Source organism: Pelobates fuscus, chromosome 8 (assembly GCF_036172605.1).
Source record: "Pelobates fuscus isolate aPelFus1 chromosome 8, aPelFus1.pri, whole genome shotgun sequence".
Lineage (NCBI taxonomy): Eukaryota > Metazoa > Chordata > Amphibia > Anura > Pelobatidae > Pelobates > Pelobates fuscus.
The window spans coordinates 13,981,651-13,995,773 of record NC_086324.1 but is presented as its reverse complement, the minus strand read 5'-3'; positions in this window follow the sequence as shown (position 1 = coordinate 13,995,773).

Below are 14,123 nucleotides of genomic sequence, written 5' to 3'. Positions count from 1 at the left end.
GTAAATATTAGATCAAGTTAAAAAAAAATAATGAAAGGCCACTTTTATTAAATAAATCTAAAAACAAACCTTGTTTGCTTGTGTTTTTGTGACGTAGAATATCATAGAGTTTATTTGTTTAATATTACCGCTATATTGTTTAGATTACACTTTTGTAACCTGCATTTTTTTTTTTATTCCTACAAACCGTATCTGCTGTCTGTGTGCTTGAAAGACACAGTTTAGTTCATTTTATGGCAGATTATATTTTGATATTATTTTTTTTAATTTCATTATTATTTCGTTTTTAGTCAGTAATTCAATAATTCAGATGAGATTTGAGTAGTCAGACACATTTTCACAGATTTAAATATTTTTAACAAGCAATTTGGAATCAAGAACATTCAATTTATAAAAACTAAAAACTGATTTTTAAACTAATATAGAGTAATATATTTTGCATAATACATTTTGGTTTTAAACCTGATTTATCCTGCATTGTGTTATTTTGATTTTTTTTTCTTTTTCTTGAAGGTTTGTTTTTTATTACCCAAATCACAAAACTAGGAGACAAAGGACCACCTTACACCATAACCTTATAGCTGCAGTTATAATACACTGCGTGCGGGGAGACATGGGACCTCCTTACACCATAACCTTATAGCTGCAGTTATAATACACTGTGTGTGGGGAGACAGGGGTCCTCCTTACACCATAACCTTATAGCTGCAGTTATAACACACTGTGTGCGGGGAGACAGGGGACCTCCTTACACCATAACCTTATAGCTGCAGTTATAATACACTGTGTGTGGGGAGACAGGGGTCCTCCTTACACCATAACCTTATAGCTGCAGTTATAACACACTGTGTGCGGGGAGACAGGGGACCTCCTTACACCATAACCTTATAGCTGCAGTTATAATACACTGTGTGCGGGGAGACAGGGGTCCTCCTTACACCATAACCTTATAGCTGCAGTTATAATACACTGTGTGCGGGGAGACAGGGAACCTCCTTACACCATAACCTTATAGCTGCAGTTATAATACAATGTGTGCAGGAAGACAGGGGACCTCCTTACACCATAACCTTATAGCTGCAGTTATAATACACTGTGTGCGGGGAGACAGGGGACCTCCTTACACCATAACCTTATAGCTGCAGTTATAACACACTGTGTGTGGGGAGACAGGGGTCCTCCTTACACCATAACCTTATAGCTGCAGTTATAATACACTGTGTGTGGGGAGACAGGGGTCCTCCTTACACCATAACCTTATAGCTGCAGTTATAATACACTGTGTGCGGGGAGACAGGGGTCCTCCTTACACCATAACCTTATAGCTGCAGTTATAATACACTGTGTGCGGGGAGACAGGGGACCTCCTTACATCATAACCTTATAGCTCCAGTTATAATACACTGTGTGCGGGGAGACAGGGGACCTCATTACACCATAACCTTATAGCTGCAGTTATAACACACTGTGTGCGGGGAGACAGGGGACCTCATTACACCATAACCTTATAGCTGCAGTTATAATACACTGTGTGCGGGGAGTCAGGGGACCTCCTTACACCATAACCTTATAGCTGCAGTTATAATACACGGTGTGCGGGGGAGACAGGGGACCTCATTACACCATAACCTTATAGCTGCAGTTATAATACACGGTGTGCGGGGGAGACAGGGGACCTCATTACACCATAACCTTATAGCTGCAGTTATAACACACTGTGTGCGGGGAGACAGGGGACCTCATTACACCATAACCTTATAGCTGCAGTTATAATACACTGTGTGCGGGGAGACAGGGGACCTCCTTACACCATAACCTTATAGCTGCAGTTATAACACACTGTGTGCGGGGAGACAGGGGACCTCCTTACACCATAACCTTATAGCTGCAGTTATAATACACTGTGTGCGGGGAGACAGGGGACCTCCTTACACCATAACCTTATAGCTGCAGTTATAATACACTGTGTGCGGGGAGACAGGGGACCTCCTTACACCATAACCTTATAGCTGCAGTTATAACACACTGTGTGCGGGGAGACAGGGGACCTCCTTACACCATAACCTTATAGCATAACTCAGTCATCTAGAAAATGGAGGCTGTCCTGTGGACAGTTGGAAGGCCTGTTGTATTAGCAGTTATTATACTCCGGGGAGACAGGGATGTGGGACCACCCTGCACCATAAACTATGCAAAGGACATTGCTATATTGCCCGTTTAATGTCGTAGCGTGTCTCAGTTTACAACGTTTGCAAAACCCACTCGTCCTGTCCAAGTGCCCCAGTTACATGTACAGGAAATGTCACCAGAAGAAGAAATTGAATACTCTGTCAGATCTGCAACTTAATCTACTCTGTGCATTATCACTGACAGACGTAAAGTGCTCTGAACGTTCCCTTCTAATTGCGTGCTCAATCAGGTCTACAGGGAATGACACGCACTTCCTGTGTGAGGTGTAAGATTGAATCGCACGGGGTGTCTCTTAAGTGGAGGCTAAATTAATATCTAATCCATCTATCCTGACATTGCTAACATTTGTCATTGTTCCCTTTTATTAGCAAATAGCGTTTATTAGGCATAACTGCTAAATGACAGATTAATTGCATTCAGGGCCCTTTAAATCACACTTTGTTTCTGACTGAGTACTGTACATTTAAAGGTATAGCGACAGTACAAACCTTCAGATAAATTAAAGGGTACATGAAGTGGACAGAGGAAGCACATTCAATAAAATAAAGTGATATAGAAATGAGAAGAGACAATTTGAAAGGTAAAGAAAGAGTAAGATAAAGAATGTTGAAAGATAAAGCACACAGTAATCCGATTAAATAATGGTAATTAAATACCCATTGTGTGACGAGGCAAAAAAGTGTGTCATAATAAAAAATAAAAATAAACAGAGAAGAAAAATTAGGAATACAAAACTTGATTTCATGTTAATGTTGTAATATTCTGATATTTTTTGATACATTGACATATTTTTTTCGTTGATATATTTTTTGCTAGATTTTTTTAATACGATGTATTATTTGATATTTTAAAAAATCAAGGCCTAATTTTGAGAACAGTTTTATATTATTTGGCCTCAATTTAGTAAATAAATCACCATTTGTTTTCCGCTTGTAGACGTAAGGGTAGATTTAAGAGGTTTTATAGAATGTTTCATGGCTGTTTTCTGTTTTCACAAATGCTGCTAAACAGTTTAAAGTCTCATTATGGACAGATGAATCTACTCAGGGCATAATGCCAACCGCACTGGCACAAAAAAATAATGAATGTGAATCATAAACGCCTGGCAACTTTAATCTGGCATTCACATTAGATTTTAGCACCGTTTTTAAGCAGTTTACAATGTTTGAGTCATGAAAGAGCATTACGTTCAGCTCGAGCTCTTAGCTCATAAATTTCAAGTGTGCAAATAGAACGCATCTAGCTAAGTAAATCGCACGCTGACACTAGGGTGGATTAATGTGTTTGCTGAGGGGCCGTGTTCTGACAGGTAAACAGTGACGTTAAGCGCAGATCTGTACATCCTCTCCACGGTAACAGAACATTGGCAATATCTGGATTTGGGTCAACCTTACTCTAGAGAAGGAGGGGATCAGGTATACAGTAACTCTTTTAATTCTATTTTCTTTTAAGGAGTCCACAGCCCTTTGAGATTCAGAAACAAAAATTCAACGCGTTTCACATCTTTGTGTTCATGCTTGCCTTTTAAAAAGTTAAAAAGCACATGAAATCACCTGGTTCATAAACCTGGTTCATAAACCAGATACCTTGGTACCACTGCCATTTTTTTCCTTCTTCAATCACAGACTCGGTAATATACAACAAGTGATGGGTCAGATTCTTACAGGGAAACTACTAGTGCAAACTATTAATTTTATACTTTGTACCATACTGTGAAAGATGCTCCATTGCCTAGTATTTAAATAACAGAGCATATACTAATCTGTGGTTTTTTTTTTAGCGTCCTTCCACAACAACGTTTGAAAGAATTCCCCATTGAAGTACTGTCTTCATCCTGCAGGGGGCGCTGGAGTTTTGGTAGTTGGATAGGTGGTAACAACCATTTTATACTTTGTCGTCTTATTTCACTTTAGTGTGCATGGAACAAAACATACGTGTAGTGTAGTTCAATAAGGTATTATTATTATTTGTCAGCTCAATGTATGTGATTTACGACCACCACCCCAGATCTAGGTATGAAAGCTGTGTATATGGGTAGTTGCAAAACGTGAAGATGAGTTTTTCAAGTGGATGAAAAACAATTAGGATCAGTAATAAGTTTCATCTTATTATTGTTATTATAATACAAGATTGTACAATATGTGAGCAAGATATAAAAGTAATTGCAAAATAAGCAAGTTAATCGCACAGGAAAAAATGTGGAGGGGGACCCAGTCAGACGGTCGTACTATCTAAAGGGAATGGAGTAAAATGGTATGAAAGTAAATACTGATTGCTGCTATTATCAATAGGAATCCACAAACATTATACAATTTAAACAGAAAAGACGGAAAGGCTGGGGTTAGTGCGTACACAGGGGGAGTAGAAGCAGAGGAGATAAAAATGTTGGTGTATGATGGGAAAATAGAAACTGGGGAGAAAAGGATGAATCTGGTGCAGTAAGGGTGAGGGGAGAGGGGTCATAGTGCCTGGCGAAGTTTGAACGAGACTGAGAGATAGCCAGCAGGGGATCGGGGAACTCTACCTTCGGGGGAACATGTCAGAGAGTGACAGACACTGAAATAAAGAGACTGTTTGAAGGAAGAGAGACTGGCAGAGGAAGAAACTATAGACGGGGAAAATTGAAGAGAGAAGTGGACGTTTGCTGAGCGCAGTAAATTGCTCTGACATATACGATGATAACACAGCAAATATCCATCGATTTAATGTTTTAATAAATTGCTATATCTCGATCGCACTATCACATCCAGTCCTGATCCTCATTCCCAGATGCCCCGTTGTTTCATCTCGCTGGGCCTCTGTGTCCTCTTTCCCTCCATAAATCATTTGTGTTTCCTTTGTATATTCTTCTATTATATTTTTCCTGAAGGCGTTTATATTTATTTCCCTTCCTGATTACTTTCCATCATTGAATTTGTAAGGAAACACGGCGATTCATTTAAAACGAATGAAGGTCACAATGTAAGGACAGCTTGAACATGCATGTCTCATGTTAACCTCTCCCGTGAGCCGCAAGAGAAAGTGAGGAATTTTGTTATTATTATTATTATTATTAATAAGACAGAACAGTCCTGGTTTTGGGCTCCTGCTGATCCAATGTTTTTTTAATCCGGAGTCCCCATAGGCAGTGTGAGGGCATGTTACTGAACACGTTTTTGATGCGTGATGTCACCAAAATGTTCTTCTGCCTGTCATTCTGCCGACTCGGAATGATGGGAGCTGGGCTGACAAGCCTCCTTTCTGAATCCTATTAGTGTTTTGTGAGGCTCGTCAACTGGGGCGACTGGGGAGCTTAGTGAAATGTGTAGCGGTTGTGTTGGCGAGAATCTATGGGCACCAAGTCACTAACCCCTGGTTTTATATCAAGCCATTAAGAAGTGGATTGACAAAAACTGGGGCTTAACTCAGCAGAGTCTGTCCCCTGCTCAGCTAGATTAACGCACAATGTAAACACTAAAACCACTGTATCTACATGTAGAGCCTGTCCCTGCACTCTGAGAAATGTAAACAATGCCGTTTGTGAGATCTATACAATTGTCTATCAATATGCCTCTAGTGGCTGTCAGTCAGACAATTAATCAAGTTCCTTCTTAAGATTTTTGCTAAACCTTTCGAATGATTTTAATATGAGAAGCATCGGACTGGCTGATAGCAGCAATATCCGTGCATGCCCAGTAAACTGGATTGGACCAGAGACCCAGAAGGATGATCTGAGAAGCATCGCACTGGCTGATAGCAGCATTATCCGTGCATGCCCAGTAAACTGGATTGGACCAGAGACCCAGAAGGATAATCTGAGAAGCATCGGACTGGCTGATAGCAGCAATATCCGTGCATGCCCAGTAAACTGGATTGGACCAGAGACCCAGAAGGATGATCTGAGAAGCATCGGACTGGCTGATAGCAGCAATATCCGCGCATGCCCAGTAAACTGGATTGGACCAGAGACCCTGAAGGATGATCTGAGAAGCATCGGACTGGCTGATAGCAGCATTATCCGTGCATGCCCAGTAAACTGGATTGGACCAGAGCTCCAGAAGGATAATCTGAGAAGCATCGGACTGGCTGATAGCAGCAATATCCGTGCATGCCCAGTAAACTGGATTGGACCAGAGACCCAGAAGGATGATTTGAGAAGTGGAGGAGTGGCTGCCGGTGAATACTAACCTACACTGGGAAAAGGTAAGTTAAAATGCGATATTTATTTGAAATGGGTTATGGGGTCCATGGTATGACAGTTAAGGAACACCTCAAAAATGATAAAATATATTATATTTCTAATATAACAATGTTCCTTTACCATTTACACATTATCAATATCAATTTAGCTTAACTTGGATGGTAGTGATTGGCTGCAAATGCCGACAGAAGGTTAGCCCACAAACCGGGACAGTGTCCAGAGATAATAAACAATACACTGACCTGTAATAATATAATAAGCTGTTATAATACAATGAGCTGTAATAATACACTGAGCTGTAATAATATGATAAGCTGTTATAATACAAGGAGCTGTAATAATACACTGAGCTGTAATAATAATACAATAAGCTGTAATAATACAATACGCTGTAATAATACACTGAGCTGTAATAATATAATAAGCTGTTATAATACAATGAGCTGTAATAATACACTGAGCTGTAATAATATGATAAGCTGTTATAATACAAGGAGCTGTAATAATACACTGAGCTGTAATAATAATACAATAAGCTGTAATAATACAATACGCTGTAATAATACACTGAGCTGTAATAATATAATAAGCTGTAATAATACACTGAGCTGTAATAATACAATGAGCTGTAATAATACAATAAGCTGTAATAAATACACAGAGCTGTAGTGGTTATATTGCTAGAAGTGATAGTTTAATGAAAAGGCCTAGTTGGGGAGGTTCGTGAAGAACGGTTTGAGAGTCAATGCTTAGTGAGTAATTCTCCAAAGGGTTAGGCTGAGCCAGGTTTTTTTTTTCTTCTTTATAACGTTTATTTTCTAACAACGAGTGAGTTTCCTCTTTTCCATGCTTGCATTTCGTGACCGTCGTGTTGAGTGGCGCAGTTCATGTCATGGCATTGTATATTCTATTTACCCAGCATGCCCTGGGAGCTGTGCGTGCAAAGAAAGTCATTGTAAAAGTTTCACTCTCAGGATGACATGATTTCTCCTATTCTCCAAGCTGCATAAAGCGTGCAGGGACAATACTGTAACGTGTATTCCTGCTGCTGGAGGCCTCATAGCTGCCACAAATCTCTCTGACCACGTGACGTCACAATGAGGATTCCAATGTCATTGCATCTCGTGGAATTTGGACCTGCTGAAATTGTCTAGCAATCATGTCTGCCTGTAGAACGTATCCACTAAATAATGAAATATACCGAGTTAACAAGGAGTGGCAAAATTCAGACTAAAACAGTCAATCTGTGAATATAATGACGCTGGAAACATTTCCAGACCAGATATTTTAAGTCTAAATATTGCAATTCATTGTTTAGTGAAGTATATTCGTTGGAAATAGGTTTTAAGGGCGGCATGTACTATAAACGTGCAAAATATATCCTAGATGTTAAAGAGGAACTGTCTCTTCCACAGAATTATTTACTTATCCCTATATTTAACAAATATATGTTTGTCAAGACGAAAAAAAAAAGGAAAAATACACATCGCTGTGTTGACCTTCATCCTGCACGCTAACCATATTGTTTTAGGATGCTACACAACGGCTCCATGTTAAGAAAATATCAAAGTTTTCTGGGAACTCATATACTATCAGGACTCACATAATATCGGAATTCATATAATATCAGGACTCATATAATATCAGGATTCATATACTATCAGGACTCATATAATATCGGAATTCATATAATATCAGGACTCATATAATATCAGAATTCATATAATATCAGAATTCATATAACATCAGGACTCATATAATATCAGAATTCATATAACATCAGGACTCATATAATATCAGAATTCATATAATATCAGGATTCATATAATATCAGAATTCATATACTATAAGGACTCATATACTATCAGGACTCATATAATATCAGGACTCATATAATATCGGAATTCATATAATATCAGAATTCATATAATATCGGAATTCATATAATATCAGGATTCATATAATATCAGGATTCATATAACATCAGGACTCATATAATATCGGAATTCATATAATATCGGAATTCATATAATATCGGAATTCATATAATATCAGGACTCATATAATATCAGAATTCATATAACATCAGGACTCATATAATATCAGAATTCATATAACATCAGGACTCATATAATATTCATATAATATCAGGATTCATATAATATCGGAATTCATATAATATCAGAATTCATATAATATCAGGATTCATATAATATCAGAATTCATATACTATCAGGACTCATATACTATCAGGACTCATATAATATCAGGACTCATATAATATCGGAATTCATATAATATCAGAATTCATATAATATCGGAATTCATATAATATCAGGATTCATATAATATCAGGATTCATATAACATCAGGACTCATATAATATCGGAATTCATATAATATCGGAATTCATATAATATCGGAATTCATATAATATCAGGACTCATATAATATCAGAATTCATATAACATCAGGACTCATATAATATCAGAATTCATATAATATCAGGATTCATATAATATCGGAATTCATATAATATCAGAATTCATATAATATCAGGATTCATATAATATCGGAATTCATATAATATCAGGATTCATATAATATCAGGACTCATATAATATCAGAATTCATATAATATCGGAATTCATATAATATCAGGATTCATATAATATCAGGACTCATATAATATCGGAATTCATATAATATCGGAATTCATATAATATCAGAATTCATATAATATCAGGATTCATATAATATCAGAATTCATATAATATCGGAATTCATATAATATCAGGATTCATATAATATCAGAATTCATATAATATCAGAATTCATATATCAGGATTCATATAATATCAGGATTCATATAATATCGGAATTCATATAATATCAGGATTCATATAATATCAGGACTCATATAATATCAGAATTCATATAACATCAGGACTCATATAATATCAGAATTCATATAATATCAGGATTCATATAATATCAGGACTCATATAATATCAGGATTCATATAATATCAGGATTCATATAATATCATAATTCATATAATATCAGGATTGATATAATATCATAATTCATATAATATCAGGATTCATATAATATCAGGACTCATATAATATCAGGATTCATATAATATCAGGATTCATATAATATCAGAATTCATATAATATCAGGATTCATATAATATCAGGATTCATATAATATCGGAATTCATATAATATCAGGATTCATATAATATCAGGACTCATATAATATCAGAATTCATATAACATCAGGACTCATATAATATCAAAATTCATATAATATCAGGATTCATATAATATCAGGACTCATAATATCAGAATTCATATAACATCAGGACTCATATAATATCAGAATTCATATAATATCAGGATTCATATAATATCAGGACTCATATAATATCAGGATTCATAAAATATCAGGATTCATATAATATCAGAATTCATATAATATCAGGATTCATATAATATCAGGATTCATATAATATCAGAATTCATATAATATCAGGACTCATATAATATCAAAATTCATATAATATCAGGATTCATATAATATCAGGACTCATATAATATCAGAATTCATATAACATCAGGACTCATATAATATCAGAATTCATATAATATCAGGATTCATATAATATCAGGACTCATATAATATCAGGATTCATAAAATATCAGGATTCATATAATATCAGAATTCATATAATATCAGAATTCATATAATATCAGGATTCATATAATATCAGGACTCATATAATATCAGGATTCATATAATATCAGGATTCATATAATATCAGAATTCATATAATATCAGGATTCATATAATATCAGGATTCATATACTATCAGGATTCATATAATATCAGGACTCATATATATATTCATATAATATCAGGACTCACATAATATCAGAATTCATATAATATCAGGATTCATATAATATCAGGATTCATATAATATCAGGACTCATATAATATCAGAATTCATATAGTATCAGGATTCATATACTACCAGGACTCATATAATATCAGAATTCATATAACATCAGGACTCATATAATACCAGGATTCATATAATATCAGGATTCATATAATATCAGGACTCATATAATATCAGGATTCATATAATATCAGGACTCATATAATATCAGGATTCATATAATATCAGAATTCATATAATATCAGGATTAATTTAATATCAGGACTCATATAATATCAGGATTCATATAATATCAGGACTCATATAATATCAGAATTCATATAATATCAGGATTCATATAATATCAGGACTCACATAATATCAGAATTCATATAATATCAGGATTCATATAATATCAGGATTCATATAATATCAGGACTCATATAATATCAGAATTCATATAATATCAGGATTCATATACTACCAGGACTCATATAATATCAGAATTCATATAACATCAGGACTCATATAATACCAGGATTCATATAATATCAGGATTCATATAATATCAGGACTCATATAATATCAGGATTCATATAACATCAGGATTCATATAACATCAGGACTCATATAATATCAGGATTCATATAATATCAGAATTCATATAATATCAGGACTCATATAATATCAGGATTCATATAACATCAGGATTCATATAATATCAGGATTCATATAATATCAGGATTCATATAACATCAGGATTCATATAATATCAGAATTCATATAATATCAGGATTCATATAATATCAGGATTCATATACTATCAGGATTCATATAATATCAGGACTCATATAATATCAGGATTCACATAATATCAGGACTCATATAATATCAGCACTCATATAATATCAGGATTCATTATCAGGATTCATATAATATCAGGACTCATATAATATCAGGATTCATATAATATCAGGATTCATATAACATCAGGACTCATATAATATCAGGATTCATATACTATCAGGATTCATATAATATCAGGACTCATATAATATCAGGATTCATATAATATCAGGATTAATTTAATATCAGGATTCATATAAAATCAGGATTCATATAACATCAGGACTCATATAATATCAGGACTCATATAATATCAGCATTCACATAATATCAGGACTCATATAATATCAGGACTCATATAATATCAGGATTCATTAACAGGACTCATATAATATCAGGACTCATATAATATCAGAATTCATTTAATATCAGGACTCATAATATCAGAATTCATATAATATCAGGATTCATTTAATATCAGGATTCATATAATATCAGGATTCATATAATATCAGGTCTCATATAATATCAGGACTCATATAATATCAGGATTCATATAATATCAGGATTCATATAATATCAGGACTCATATAATATCAGGATTCACACAATATCAGGACTCATATAATATCAGGACTCATATAATATCAGGATTCATTAACAGGACTCATATAATATCAGGACTCATATAATATCAGAATTCATTTAATATCAGGACTCATATAATATCAGAATTCATATAATATCAGGATTCATTTAATATCAGGATTCATATAATATCAGGATTCATATAATATCAGGACTCATATAATATCAGGATTCACATAATATCAGGATTAATTTAACATAAGGTCTCATATAATATCAGGATTCATATAATATCAGGACTCATATAATATCAGAATTCATATAATATCAGGATTAATTTAACATCAGGTCTCATATAATATCAGGACTCATATAATATCAGAATTCATATAATATCAGGATTCATTTAATATCAGGATTCATATAATATCAGGATTCATTTAATATCAGGATTCATATAATATCAGGATTCATATAATATCAGGACTCATATAATATCAAGATTCACATAATATCAGGACTCATATAATATCAGGACTCATATAATATCGGAATTCATATAATATCAGGATTCACATAATATCAGGACTCATATAATATCGGAATTCATATAATATCAGGATTAATTTAACATCAGGTCTCATATAATATCAGGACTCATATAATATCAGGATTCACATAATATCAGGACTCATATAATATCAGGACTCCTATAATATCAGGACTCATATAATATCAGGACTCATATAATATCAGAATTCATTTAATATCAGGATTCATTATCAGGACTCATATAATATCCGGACTCACATAATATCAGAACTCACATAATATCAGGACTCATGTAATATTAGGACTCATAGAGAATACCGCACTCAATTTTACAGGAAAATAGAAAAAGGTTAGTTTATTAGCACAACATAGTGGTATAGGAAAGAGTGCTAATTGATCCTATGTACAGATAAATATGTATCCCAGTTAGCATAACTAGTTCATCAGATTTAAAGTGCAAAACATTACTTAAAGTGCTTAGTGCCAAATCACCATAAGTATTAACCCCTTAAGGACACATGACATGTGTGACATGTCATGATCCCCTTTTATTCCAGAAGTTTGGTCCTTAAGGGGTTAAAACCCTATACATAGTGACGTCCCGAACAGTTAGCCGGGAACCGCGATGTTCGGTCCGCCCCCTATTCGTCATCATTGAGTAAACTTTGACCCTATACCTCACAGTCAGCAGACACATTCCAGACAATCAGCAGCAGACCCTCCCTCCCAGACCCTCCCACCTCCATGACGAATAGGGGGCGGACCGAACATCGCGCTATGTTCGCCGGCGAATGGTTCCTGGCGAACTGTTCGGGACATCACTATGTATACACTAATGTACAAACAAATATACAGATACTGCCTGCCAACAGTTCTTATGCACAAAGCAAATAACTAGGATAAATAGAGGGCACACAGATGTCAGTAATATGTGCAGCAGAGTTCCGGAAGTATACTTAAAGTGTCAATGATCTGTCCCAAACCTGAGTGTATGGTTGTAGATCCAATACAGAAAAAAAAATCAAAATGCAAAATATAAAAAATGAAAAAAATATGAAAAAGATATATGTATTAAAAAAAATAAATGTTCTGTAGTAAAGTCTAGGTTAGATCTCACCCAAAAGTATAGAAGGAAGCCTCCTGATGGACAGTCATAACGTAATAGATTCTCCTAAAGTAGGAAAAGGATGGGTTCATCCATTGTAGGTCTCCTTCACTTTATCTGTAGGAGTTCCTTATGTAGTAACAGGATGGAGCAGAAGGATGGAGGTAGGCAGATCCGGGGCACTCGCGGGGCACTTGGAGCCCCCCCCCACCTCACCGGGTAAGTGAAAAAATTATTAGTGTGGTGGTATTTCACCGGCGGCGCCCTGTGGCTTGCAAAGGAGCGGGGGCCTCCCACTTATCCTACAATCAGCAGGGAAAGAAGACCCTGTTGAGCTTGACTCTAGTCTGCAGCTGTTAAGAGACATGAGAGGTGCAGGATAACTGCCGGCGAAATACCACTATTCTTATCGTTTCTCGTTTCTGGCTCCAAGCGCCCTGCGCGTACCCCGGATCTTCTTACCTCCATCCTGCTGCTACATTCTACATTCTGCTCCACTTCTACAGACAAAGTGAAGGAGATCTACAGAGGATAAACCCATCCTTTTCCTACTTTAGGAGAATCTATTACGTTATGATTGTCCATCAGGAGGCTTCCTTTTATACTTTTGGGTGAGATCTAACCTAGACTTTACTACAGAACGTTTTTTTTTAATACATATTACATAGTTACATAGCTGAAAAGAGACTTGCGTCCATCAAGTTCAGCCTTCC